Here is an 11,717-nt window from a genome sequence, read left to right as displayed (position 1 = left end):
GTACACAAGAAGCCAAGTATGCCATTCCCTACCAGTAAGAAACCTGTCGATATCGGAGCTTTGTCTTGGCAGCCAGTCGCTTCTTTTCTGCAATGGTTGGATAGGGTTTCTGGAGAAACAAATCCAAACGCAATGTTTTTGTTGTTGTATACTTTGTTAAAATGGAAATCAAAACAGGCGTAAGGCCTAATAGCAATGGACTCACTGGGGAATAAAAGCGTAAAGGATGGTGCGGAAAAGAGTGCAGGTTGGTTTAGTCTCAGAATACGCAGAGTAGTGTTTCTGCATATCATGGATTCATTGTCTGCAGGTCAGATCAGGACAGGAAAAGGATTGTCAAGCATTGAAGCTCTCCATTTTTCCTTCGGGTGTGAATGAGGAAAGCCTTTAGCTACCACTTTCATCTGTTCATTGGTTTGGGGGAAAGATGCATACGGGAAAATCTGTTTCTCGGAAATTCTGGTTAGTTGATGTGACAGATAGACTTTCGAAAGTTACAAGATGGCTAGTGTGTTGCCTTGTTCATTGACAATTGAAACTACAGACTAGTTCACTTGGCCTTTCATCCTATTATAAGTTCCCCAATTGTTCTGCAAACAACCTCGGCGGGCTCCGGAAATGGTGGTTTAGAGTCCCCTGGAAGGATCTCTCTATTAGCCGATATCACACAGAGGCTACGAAGTTGATAATAGAAGAAAAGAAAATGTGTCTGGAGAGTTGATCGTCATCTTACAACAAGGTTGTCGCGAAGCCACTTGTAGAGGATGCTGTGTACTTCATCGCTGTGGTTGTGGGAGCGCTGCTGGGTTACTTCTTTGCTGTCTTTGCTCGAACTGCGACGACGCCGTTCAGCGGGATTTTTCTTCGGTGCTATCGTCGCTTTTGTTGCGACCTTCTCGTCCCAGGGTCGAAAGAGGGTGGTCTTATCTTCTGTCTCGATCTTTCCCATGCTGTAGCCTGTCGCACGCTGATTATTTGACTGAAACGCTGCAGCTGGGGACATCACAGTAGCGTTGTTGTCCGCTGACGGCGAGACCTGTGCACTTGTAACCCTGTTGCTGCTGCTGCTGCTGTTTCTGTGGCTCACAGTCGCTGTTACCGCCGTTGCCAATTCCAAGCCTTTGAAAACTGATGATGCACTGCCTGGCGTATTCGCACTTGTCATATCGCACTGCAGCAGATCAAAAAACACGCACAGGAAAATAGAGAACAAATCGTACATCGTCTATCAGGAAGTGTTTGTGCACATTCGTTTTCTTGTGTGTACCCTCAGTGTACACTTTATTCGTCCTCCATGTTTCACAATCATGTTCGATGGAGATCAACCGTGCGCGCGAAACGCGCGCAAGGAAGAACAACTAAAAAATATTTTAGTTCGCATCAGGTCAGGTGGCTAATCAGCGACCAATAAGCAGGGGTTCGGAGGAGGAACTTACTTCGCGCCCCAGTCCCACAAGGACTGCTCCGCGGATTCTTTACTGGAGACACAAAATGATTCTACCTGTAACGCCAGGGGTGTTAACAGTGTGTCTGGTTGAAAGTCAAGATTATGATAAACGGACAATCTCAACTGTGGAGAATCCAATCAACAAGGGTTTTTCATGTAGTCATGTCCTTGCCCCGGCAAGATATGAACGGTGGGTGCAGTTATCCAACTGAAAATGTCTCCTTGGCGCGTTTTGCAAAAGTCGGTATTGGAAATGGGTTCGCATGGGTTCGATTTACCACCGGAGCCGGCAGATGGTATGAATGGAATACGCGCAGGTACTGAGTATCCTCATAGTCATACTGTTATAGCCATGCTTCGCCGGTACGAGTAGGCTAAGAGTCAGACTCTTGGACTAGGACTAAGAGTAAGTACTAAGAGGGAGTGCGGACAGTGTATGCTTGTGAGAGATGTCTTACGCGGTGCCCCAAGGTCTCGGCTGATCTACCACGCTTGGCGTAGTGGCGTAAGTGCCCCAGCTTGACTTCTAGGCTCTATCACGCAGTAACTGTTCTGCAAGTAGTCTTTGTGCTGGGGAAGCAACAGTGCAATATCTTCACCACTCGTACTTGGCTTGTGATCTTCATGGCAAAAGTCGTGCCTGAATGGAATGTGGCTGGCGCACCTGTGACTGTGGTGCGGCTATCCATCTTCACTGCACTGAGTGATGCTGCACTGATGAAGTGCTACAGCTCGCAGGCCAGCCCCAGAATACGTACTGCTAAAGCCCTTCTTTCACAATGTGACGAAATCAAGTAGATGATGGCACAAGTAGTCGCAGCCCATTCGTTCAGGCTGTGCTGCAGTGGCTGTTGTTATGCAAGCCTTTGTCTTTGTCGTTATGCGCTACAGCGGCATCAGGCTCTTTGATTTATCCATTACTTTGCAATAGGAATGCAATTTAGTGGTAAGGAGCAAACCCAGGTCTTACACTCCCTAGCTTCACACAATGTCGTACTCGCCAGCGCAGATTTCCGCCCTTTTCTCGCTCTGTATGGAGCCGTCCAGGAGAGTGCCGCGCACGTTTGCACTCGCCCATGATATTTATAATTTTCTCCTGAGAGCAGTGGAAGTCGGTTGCCGAAACTGAAACACAGCGCGGATTTCCGTTGCTCGCCGCACACAAACATACAACTTCATGTGGCGCTGTGGGGCCGCTGTGTACCTTCTTATCATGGTGAAAATGGGACAGATCATTGCTGGCGTAAGCGTGTGATAAACTCATATTCGTTCACGCTACACTACCCATTCCTGTGACTACTCTTGTATACTCTGTCGAGTGTGCACAAGTAAATAACCGTTATAGTACCGCCAACGACTGGATAGATTTAGAAATCAGTCATTTCAACCTGGCAGCATTGAAAGCACTGCGTAACATCACGCCGAGGCACATTCCTCGGTCGTGTCAGCATGGAAAACGTTTCCAAAATAATGAAATCAGCTGCTAGCAGAAATGCAATTAAACTAAGTAAAGCCTGTTGTAGAACATACATTCATCATATCCATCATCCCACGTTTAACTTACTTTCTTCGCACGATCCCCAGCCTCACACTTAAGTTCAGACTACAAATACTGTTGTCTGTACAGGTATTTATCGCTTGGTCTGCGAGCAGGACATGGCGTCCATAATATTCGCATCGACCCACCGCACTCCTGGCGTGCACGCGCCATTTCCAAACCTGATGGCATCGGATCATACACACGCCTCTCACTGACCTGTCAGCTTTGACCATTTCTCTTTGAAGATATCCTCTCCATTTTACGTAGGAACAGTGCATTCTTACCCCCCTCCATTTCTTTCTCATGAAGAGGCTAGTGATGATCATGGTTAAGTTTCTAATAACCCACAGTGGAGACGATTTCAAAGGCTTAGAGAGTACAGGAGAAATGTGGACAACCTCCTCGCTCTGGACTGCCTTTTACAGGCGCGTTCCAGATGCTTCGACCACAGTACACATGCGGTGACCCAGGCTCCATTACCGTTACTCGTTGTGAGGGAGTTCCATTATATGCCCGTAGGCATGAAAGAGAGTTGCACTAACAACTTGTATAGATTCCAGAATTCCTACCGTCCTGAGTATAATGTACTCTTGAAGACGCCCCCGCACCAGGCAGGTGGCATTCGGCGCTTCGGTCAGAGCTTAGTGATATTTCACCAGAAAAGCTCGGATAACACCCATTGGTCGCTTTACCAATAAACTCGATTTTTGTTATCAGTGACTCCATCAACGGTAGAACTATTTTATTCTTCCAATCCAATTGATTAGGTCGCTTTTCATGTGTACATGTATTTAGTCTCCTCTACCATTTTGCATTCATATTCATAAACATTGCATCGATCATACCGGCGCAGTCACTTAATTAACGACGCCTCACGATGTTGTTTCCTCCGTTGTAATGCACTGAAATGGAATGCGACTACGCACTACATGCATGACCGTTGAACGACCGGCCTACGAGCCGAAGTCCTCGCGATCGTGAAACCTACAGGCAATGTTGTCTGCATCCTTGCAGAAGAAAGGAAACAAGTCTCCACACTTCGTTCGCTGGTGATCAGCACTCACATGATGTTGACCAGACCAAGTAAAGTTATAGTGGACGACGTGAAAGCGCCTCGCGCATACTCCTGGCGCTTTGCGAGCCACGAGGTGAACACGATATGAGCACGACAGGAACTGCATAATATTCATGGCTGGTCGAGACCGAATACTGTATACTGTATACTGTATGGTATTCCAGCTCAGAAGCATTACATGTACAATTGTACATCCAACAGTCTTGTCGTGAAAGCGGTGACCATCCTAGTGAGTAGTGTACATGCATGCGTGTAGGCATACCATGCACGTAAAATGAAGCAAGTGGGCTAGAAAGAGATGTACGAAGATGATCGTACAAGAAACCTTCAGTCAGAGGAAAGAAAACCACTTGATGGTCGTTATGTTTCCGTTTCCATTACCCATTCCGGCCACATTCTAACTGCTGTTTCGTTCTGGGCTCGAGCTGAGTGCGGGCACACACCGGTACCCCACACGCTACATTGTGTTCCCTAATGCCAAGCAATGGTTGGCTTGTGAAAGACTCTTTGTACAGTTCAGTCCGGGACCTAAACAACCTACTCCAGTGCTACTGGTCGGAGAGTTTGTCACGTGCCACTTACTGTACACGACCAGCGCAGCCATGGCCCATGAGAAGGAACTGACAAGTCAATGACCACTTTCACTAGTATAATGCATTAAATTTTGAGAATATGCCATACATGCACATGGTATAAGTTCATTCTCGTAATGCCAATACAATGGTGACCTTCACCGGCCACTGAACTAATACGTGGACGCACGTCACATCAACAGGCCAGGGTGAAAATCTCTTGTGTGCACGTCGTCCTCTGTAATTCTGGCCATAGACCAGGTAAGGACCATGCATGAGTTGACAACATGACTTGTATAATACTATTTAAAATAGTTCTATTTTATTGTTACTACTTAGTACTGACGGCAGTGATACGACACAGCTACAGGAGTGTGACACACACGCGCACATGTACATGTACATGATTGTACATGTATGTGCGAATTTTACAAGGTAAAGGTTTACATAACAGGACGACTCTCCGGATATTCAAGTCGAGTAAAACTTCAGTCAATCGCTTTAATAATTATACTATTTTTGATGACGTGTTACATTTCCACGTCCACTTGACATATCCCACGGACATCTTATGTCCGTCAATCTTCTCCTCCCCTCTCCTCCCCCCCCCCCCCCCCCCCCGCCAATGTACAACGTACGTACTGTACATGAACATGTAGATTATTGCATTGTTCCTATCCGTACTCTTCCAGCTTGTATTGTCTTTGAAGCAAATGTAAAGGTGTCTGACCGGCATGGGATCAAGAAGTGTTTGGGTCCACTTGCATGTACTTCAAGAAATGATCTACATGTACATTTATACTTTTAGATCTAAAGTTCTGCTAAACCATGAATATAGTATACTATCACCACTCTTGTACAGGACTGCTGCCACGTAGAGTAAAAGTATACGACGTACATGTACAATGTACATGTACGCTGTCCGCAGATTGAGTACATGTACATGTACATGTATGTAAATGTGCTACGTAGTAGTGTTAGAAAATCGACGATCATACACAAAAACAATAGCTAGGTGCACCTTCAAGTACCTTTTCGGGACCTTTGGATACGTGATCTCCTTGCGGCTTCGCGTAGCACCAGGAAACGTGTGAACGCAGCAGTAGGAGCTGGTATCTGGCTACGCAGAAACACGCACAAACGCACGATCATAATTGAAATGTGGAACAGTTGAAACAATAGCCAGCAGGGCACACAATAGAGGATACGATACATGCTGAACCTAATTTTGAGCTTGGAACTTACTTTAAACATGTAAGATCACGCGGCCTAATAAGATAACGTCCGCCTTGTTCCTCTGTTTGCATTGAATGCGAAATGAGATTTCAACTTTCAATTATCCTGACAGCACCGAGTAGGAGCAAGAACTGATGTCGACTACAAGACCTGCCACCGATTATATTTGCCAATGTCAAGGCCTTCTTAGGCATATCAGACGTGGGGTGAAATCTTCGAGAGGATCATGGTAAACAGCTCATATTTTCTTGGACAAGCTTTGTTTCCTTACTCCGCCATCCAATATGAAGTGGAAAAGTCCGACGAATGTTGGGCCAAAAGCCCTCTGGCTAAACTATGAAAGGGATCGTCGCTTCTCAGACAGACTCGTCTGGATACTATTATGTATGTGACACTACCCCCGATCCTCATATTCTCATTATCTTATTATAAGCCCAGCTGTACTTCACTTCAGCCTGTCACTCTCAGCTTGAACATGACAAAACCTCTGTAGCGGAATAAGCACCCTCATTCAGCCATGCCTACCTGACACAATAGACCCAATGCACTTCAGAAACTCGGACATGTCAGGCACTTATGCCCCACATCCACAAGCCATCCATCCGTGCGGCATATCATGAGGACTGTCGGGGAAGACCAAATTAATGACTCCATCAAGCCACCCATGGCGTCCCACACAGCCTGTGCCACACACCGCGTGACCAGTCGCTGTATGCACGCCCATTTACAATGGACATGAGCGTCTAAATCCAACTGACTAATCTCCTGCATGAGCAAGTGGTCTGTAGCTTCATGTGCATGTTATAATATTAACTCTGGCTACCACGGGGAGGACTACTGAAATAATGCCCCAAGGTGGTGCTAACGTTTCGTCTGGTTAGCTGTGCTGCACTATGACAGGTCACTCCGACGACTGGGCAGATTCAACACCGGTAGAATGTGGAGGGCTATCTGCTAATGTCGTCTACCTCCTCAGGACATAGACCGTGGGAGGGCAAGGAGATTATTGTTCTCCTTTTTGGTAGAGACGGGCGATTCTTCCTTCAGACGTTCCTCTTTGCGATTCCCTCGGGCATGTGGATAACATTCAGTGCTAATGTTCGTGTCGAAGGTGTCGCCACTGCACATACAATGTAGTCATGACTCGCGTACAATGTACAATGTATGCCAGGGGAGACGGTGGGTTGAAGTTTAAAGAAATCCTGAAATTGGCTTCCTAAACGAATACGGTGACTCACCAGCTGGATTGCAAGTACTACTAGTACCGGTCAAGTTCGTTACTTTAATGTGTCATGTGAGAAGGAGCCCTGGTCCCTGGAGGACAGAATGATCATTCCAGGAAAGGTGCTGGCCACCTATTACTGTCCAAGCAAAGAATGGAAAGTGAGAGGACTCGTTTAGCACCCATGTTCACTTTCCACCCCACCATGACAAGCTGAAGTGAGGCGCAATGCTTGTCCTAATGCTTATCATGCATGGACAATAGCTCACATGTGTTTTAACTTTTAAGTTAGTTGAACGAGTTTGACAGGATTGTGACGTGTGATGGGGCCAATTGTACCTTTCGCAAGAGTGCACTGCACCTGAGCATAGCCAGGCATGGGTAGAGTCAGGGTGTACGTGTGGCACACAAACAATGGACGTGCCTAGACCAGTGTTGGTTGCACGCACTTGATGGGGTCGAGTGACACACCAGAGGCTAGATGCAAGTGTGGCTTCAGCGACCTGCCTGAATCACGTTGATTAATCCCGTTCCGTTTCTCCTATATCATTTGAATAACAACAGCCCGCGTCTTAGCTTGCTAAATATTTTAATCACTCCTAGTAATACTCTCAACTGTTGCATGTGGCTCCCTGGTCACTGTGAACTACTCCCAGTACTTTACTTGCTGATAGCATGAGAAGATCGAGATGCCGTACGTAGATCTACATGTGTGCATAAAGCTTGTGATCAGATACATGTACATATACATGTAACGTGGGCCACTATCTCCACTCCATGTTCACTGCAGCGTTAACATTGGCACCCCATATGTCCCCCTCTGGATCATGGAGGACTTGTGACTGTTCTGGTGGGTAATATTTGGAATAGGCGCTGTGTGTTCCTGATCCACTCTGATTCGGATTTGATCAAACCGTCACCTCAAACGGGCTGTATAGTAACGTCAGTATGGCCTGGCACTCAGTGTCGTGTGTAGTACACGATATACGGATTATGAGCCCATTTGCACCGTTTTCGCGACATAGCCTGCGGGCAGAGTTGGAGATAATTGGTGCTACTTGAGTTGGGAGGAAAGTGTACGACTCCAGCATGCGTGCATGTGTGTGTGTGTGTGTGTGTGTGTGTGTGTGTGTGTGTGTGTGTGTGTATGTGTATGTGTGTGTGTGTGTGTGTGTGTGTGTATTCGGTTGAGTCGTGTCATTTTCGAGTGGGTTAGAACACTTGAAGGAGTGCTGGAAATCAGGCACAGCAGATTCCGTCGCACCCAGAGGTACTGTAGATCCAAATGCTGCCTACATTACCCTTTGCTTGTTGTGGCATGTTCGGGAATACACCGCGAGGAAACGCTGCACTTGAGACAAAGTATGGGCGACGCATGCACGCGCAGCCTTAGTATAGACTATAGAGCTTCATCGTGCAATATTGACTGCATGGTGGCCAAATCTGGTCCACACTTAAGCTAAGCGTCTCCGTGGCTTGCCTGTTCATGAGTCAGCAGCATATTCTGTTCCCGAATCATGCATGCACCATGTACAGTAGTAGCATGCACACATTATGTCGAATCATGACCATCACACTTTCTGGAAGCCCCTCTCTCTCTGCTGCTCTAGCTCTATGTGTCTCACTGTGACCTTGGTGACACAGGGCACTAAACGGCTGTTAGCGGTTGGCGAACATTCTGTAGATCCCGGATGTAACAATAACGGTCAGTCTTGATGGTTTCGGAAGCTTACCCACCAGTCGCATGTGTACCACCCTTTCGTTCTGGACTGGTACAGACTGCTCACCCCGTCTCTCCAGCTTGCCTTGGCATCCGAAATGTTTGGAAGATGTAATGGCGGAGACACACATGTACATGTACATGTATCTGTCGAAAGCAGCATCAGGAGCAATGTTATCGTTGCTATAGCCTGTCTGCAGCATGCGAAATGGCAGTATCCAGCGGCCTCACCTCTAGGGCGTATACATGTACATGTATGCTGTGTGTGTCTTACGCTTCACTTCAACATGTCAGCAAGCAATATGGCAGAACAAAAGCGGTGTGCAACGGTGCAAAATGTCTTTTGTCCAAATGCCATGGCACCCTGTGACAGGAAAGATATGATAGCGCATGGTTGCCGCCGGGGAGTGACTATTTTCGTAACAGACCATTGTCCACTATCTGCACCAAGAAAGGTTGGAGTAGGTTGTGTGATGTAGTTCAATAGGATCATATCCGTGATGATGACATGACGATACAAACATGATAAACATATCGTTGGATGATTGGCAGAACATCGCAAGCCTCGCACATGCACATTCATTCTTAGTTCATAGTCCAGTGAGATCATTATACATGTAAATGGGTGCAAATGCGCACAAAACTTGTTACAACTGCCATGCTAGATCTCAGAGGACAAAAGGATGGCCTCTTCTTAGTGTCAAACTGATTAATCACGGCCATCTTGCCATTAGGTCTATTAGGAAGCTGTTTAAGTAACACGTCATAAGATGAGAGTACGTGTAAAAGGCCTGGAGGCGCCGTATGTGGCGGGCCGTATAAGACATAAAGAGTGATTGGTTAGCAAAGCTTACAGTGTTCTTGAGTACAATGGTTTGCTTTGATCAGCTAGTGAAAAAGTACCTTTCACAGTGTTCCAGATAGCTATACTGCATATCTCATTATCCGCTCGGCAAATACCTACGATTCAGTCCCTGGGATTGGTACGCCATTGCCGAGCCACCGACGGCACCGTGCTCACAGCAGAGACTTCTGTGTGCGTGTTATTGTTGCGAAAGTGGACCACAAATACGTACTGGTGTCTAGCATGGTTTTAAGAGCGTTATCTGCATTGTCATGCTACCAACTCCATGTACTTGTACCCACTGTACTACATTGTAATTGCATGTATGTGGAGTGCACATGATGCAGCAATTATTATATGTATGTGCATGCAAGGCAGTCTGACACAGCCGCATACTGCTACTGGTACACAGTTGTATACATTGTATGTAGCCCGCAAGGCCATTATGCTTTGATAGCTCGATTTGGATATATCTGACTGAGTCGCTTCGTCGATTCATCACAACACCTACATGTGGGATTGAGAGAGCATGTGCTCAAATGGAATTTGCACTCGTAATAAATGTCGTCCGTCTCCTGTTTTCAGATCTTCCTCAGCCTCCTCTCATTGCTACCCCGTCGTCTGCAGCCATTCATCTACTCCATAATTGGATCGGTGTTAAAACCGTTACTGCATGATGGAAACTACAATGTACATGTAGCTGTTATCAGGCACCTGATTGTTACGTCAACTCCTGTGCTAAGTATAGCATAGTCGCACGCAGACTGCTGTAGTCTGTAGAATATGCGATTAGTGTAAGCTTTTCTGTGGCGAGTAGCAGTGCATGAGACAGACACTGTAGGACACTGATATGCTCACTGTAGCCAGTGTAGGTCACTGATATTCTATTGCTGGGCGTCCAGCCCGTCTCCTGCCGTAGGGACACATGTCAGATCACAATGCCAACCTTGTCATAGCCTCCCTCCAGAGGACCAGAGCCAGCCCAATGTAGCAGACTCATGCTTGTTTCTCGTCACGCTAGATTCTGGGATGTGCACCCATAAGGGATAGGTTCATCATAGGTCTGAAGAAGTATGTGAGTGCAATGCGACTTACTATGTTCTTGTGTTTCATGAGACACTCAAAGCGCGACAAACATCATTGTGACCGTGATACAATGACAATGTATGACTGTTCCATACATGATAGTGCGCTGTACCTAGGCTCCCCCTCACTGCCGGCCTGAACTGTACCACTGCCAGTGGAGATTCTTGCAGCCGCGTACTTTCTGCACATTGTCCTTCATTCATCACCAATCACCATGCCATGGGGAGGAAAACCGTCTGCACCTGCACAGACTGATTGTCCTGTCTGGTGTGATCCGATAGTGCCATCATCAGCAGACACTGTGATAAACGTTGATCCGTTTTGTTTGCAAACTGGAGAAGGAAATACATCATGTGGATTCATTGGCTTACAAGTACATGTACAAGTACGAGCTGATCGGAATAGCAACACTTTCTTCCTGCAGTAGAAATCTGAATGCAATGCTTGGAATACAATGTCATGTACAGTACATGTACATGTAGATCTGAGCTGCATGTGCATGCACATGTACATGTACATGTGCATGTTCAATCATGTACATGTATATGTACCTGGAATAATGTGCACAACGGCATGGAACTGATTGTAATTATAATGTTTGTTAGCCCTGACTCACATAATAAAGTATGCACCTTTATGTACCAAAAATGTTTCCACTAAAAGCCATTTCTATCGGTAAGGTATTCGTATGCTTGTGTACAAGTGAAGATGGGACATTGCCGTGTATATCTGTATATCACTTACACAGGTTCCTTGCTACATGTATAATTATTATTATGATGGGCTCCAAGGGTTTGTTGTACTGGTGTGGGTTTTGCGTTCTCAAGCGGCCCTCATCTCTGGTGGTATCTTTGCTTCTTTCTCCAGCTACATGCTACATGTACATGTATTAGTAGCATGCCAATGAGAGCAGCCAATCGTGGGTGAACGGTCCGGAGTTCAGACACAGGCGACAGTGATGGTGGGTGCTCATTA

General features: G+C 46.4%; 1 long non-coding RNA gene across 1 annotated transcript; it reads right to left on the bottom strand.

Annotated features, from left to right (window-relative positions):
* Positions 1 to 29: 29 nt before the first annotated feature.
* Positions 30 to 1,560, bottom strand: LOC135813735 (uncharacterized). The gene is made up of 3 exons (XR_010553118.1): positions 1,437 to 1,560; positions 734 to 1,171; positions 30 to 109 (listed from the first exon to the last, which is right to left on the bottom strand). It is a non-coding gene; the product is annotated as an uncharacterized LOC135813735 (long non-coding RNA).
* Positions 1,561 to 11,717: the final 10,157 nt, after the last annotated feature.

Source organism: Sycon ciliatum, chromosome 4 (genome assembly GCF_964019385.1).
Source record: "Sycon ciliatum chromosome 4, ocSycCili1.1, whole genome shotgun sequence".
NCBI classification, from domain to species: domain Eukaryota; kingdom Metazoa; phylum Porifera; class Calcarea; order Leucosolenida; family Sycettidae; genus Sycon; species Sycon ciliatum.
This window is presented reverse-complemented; position numbering and strand designations above follow the sequence as displayed.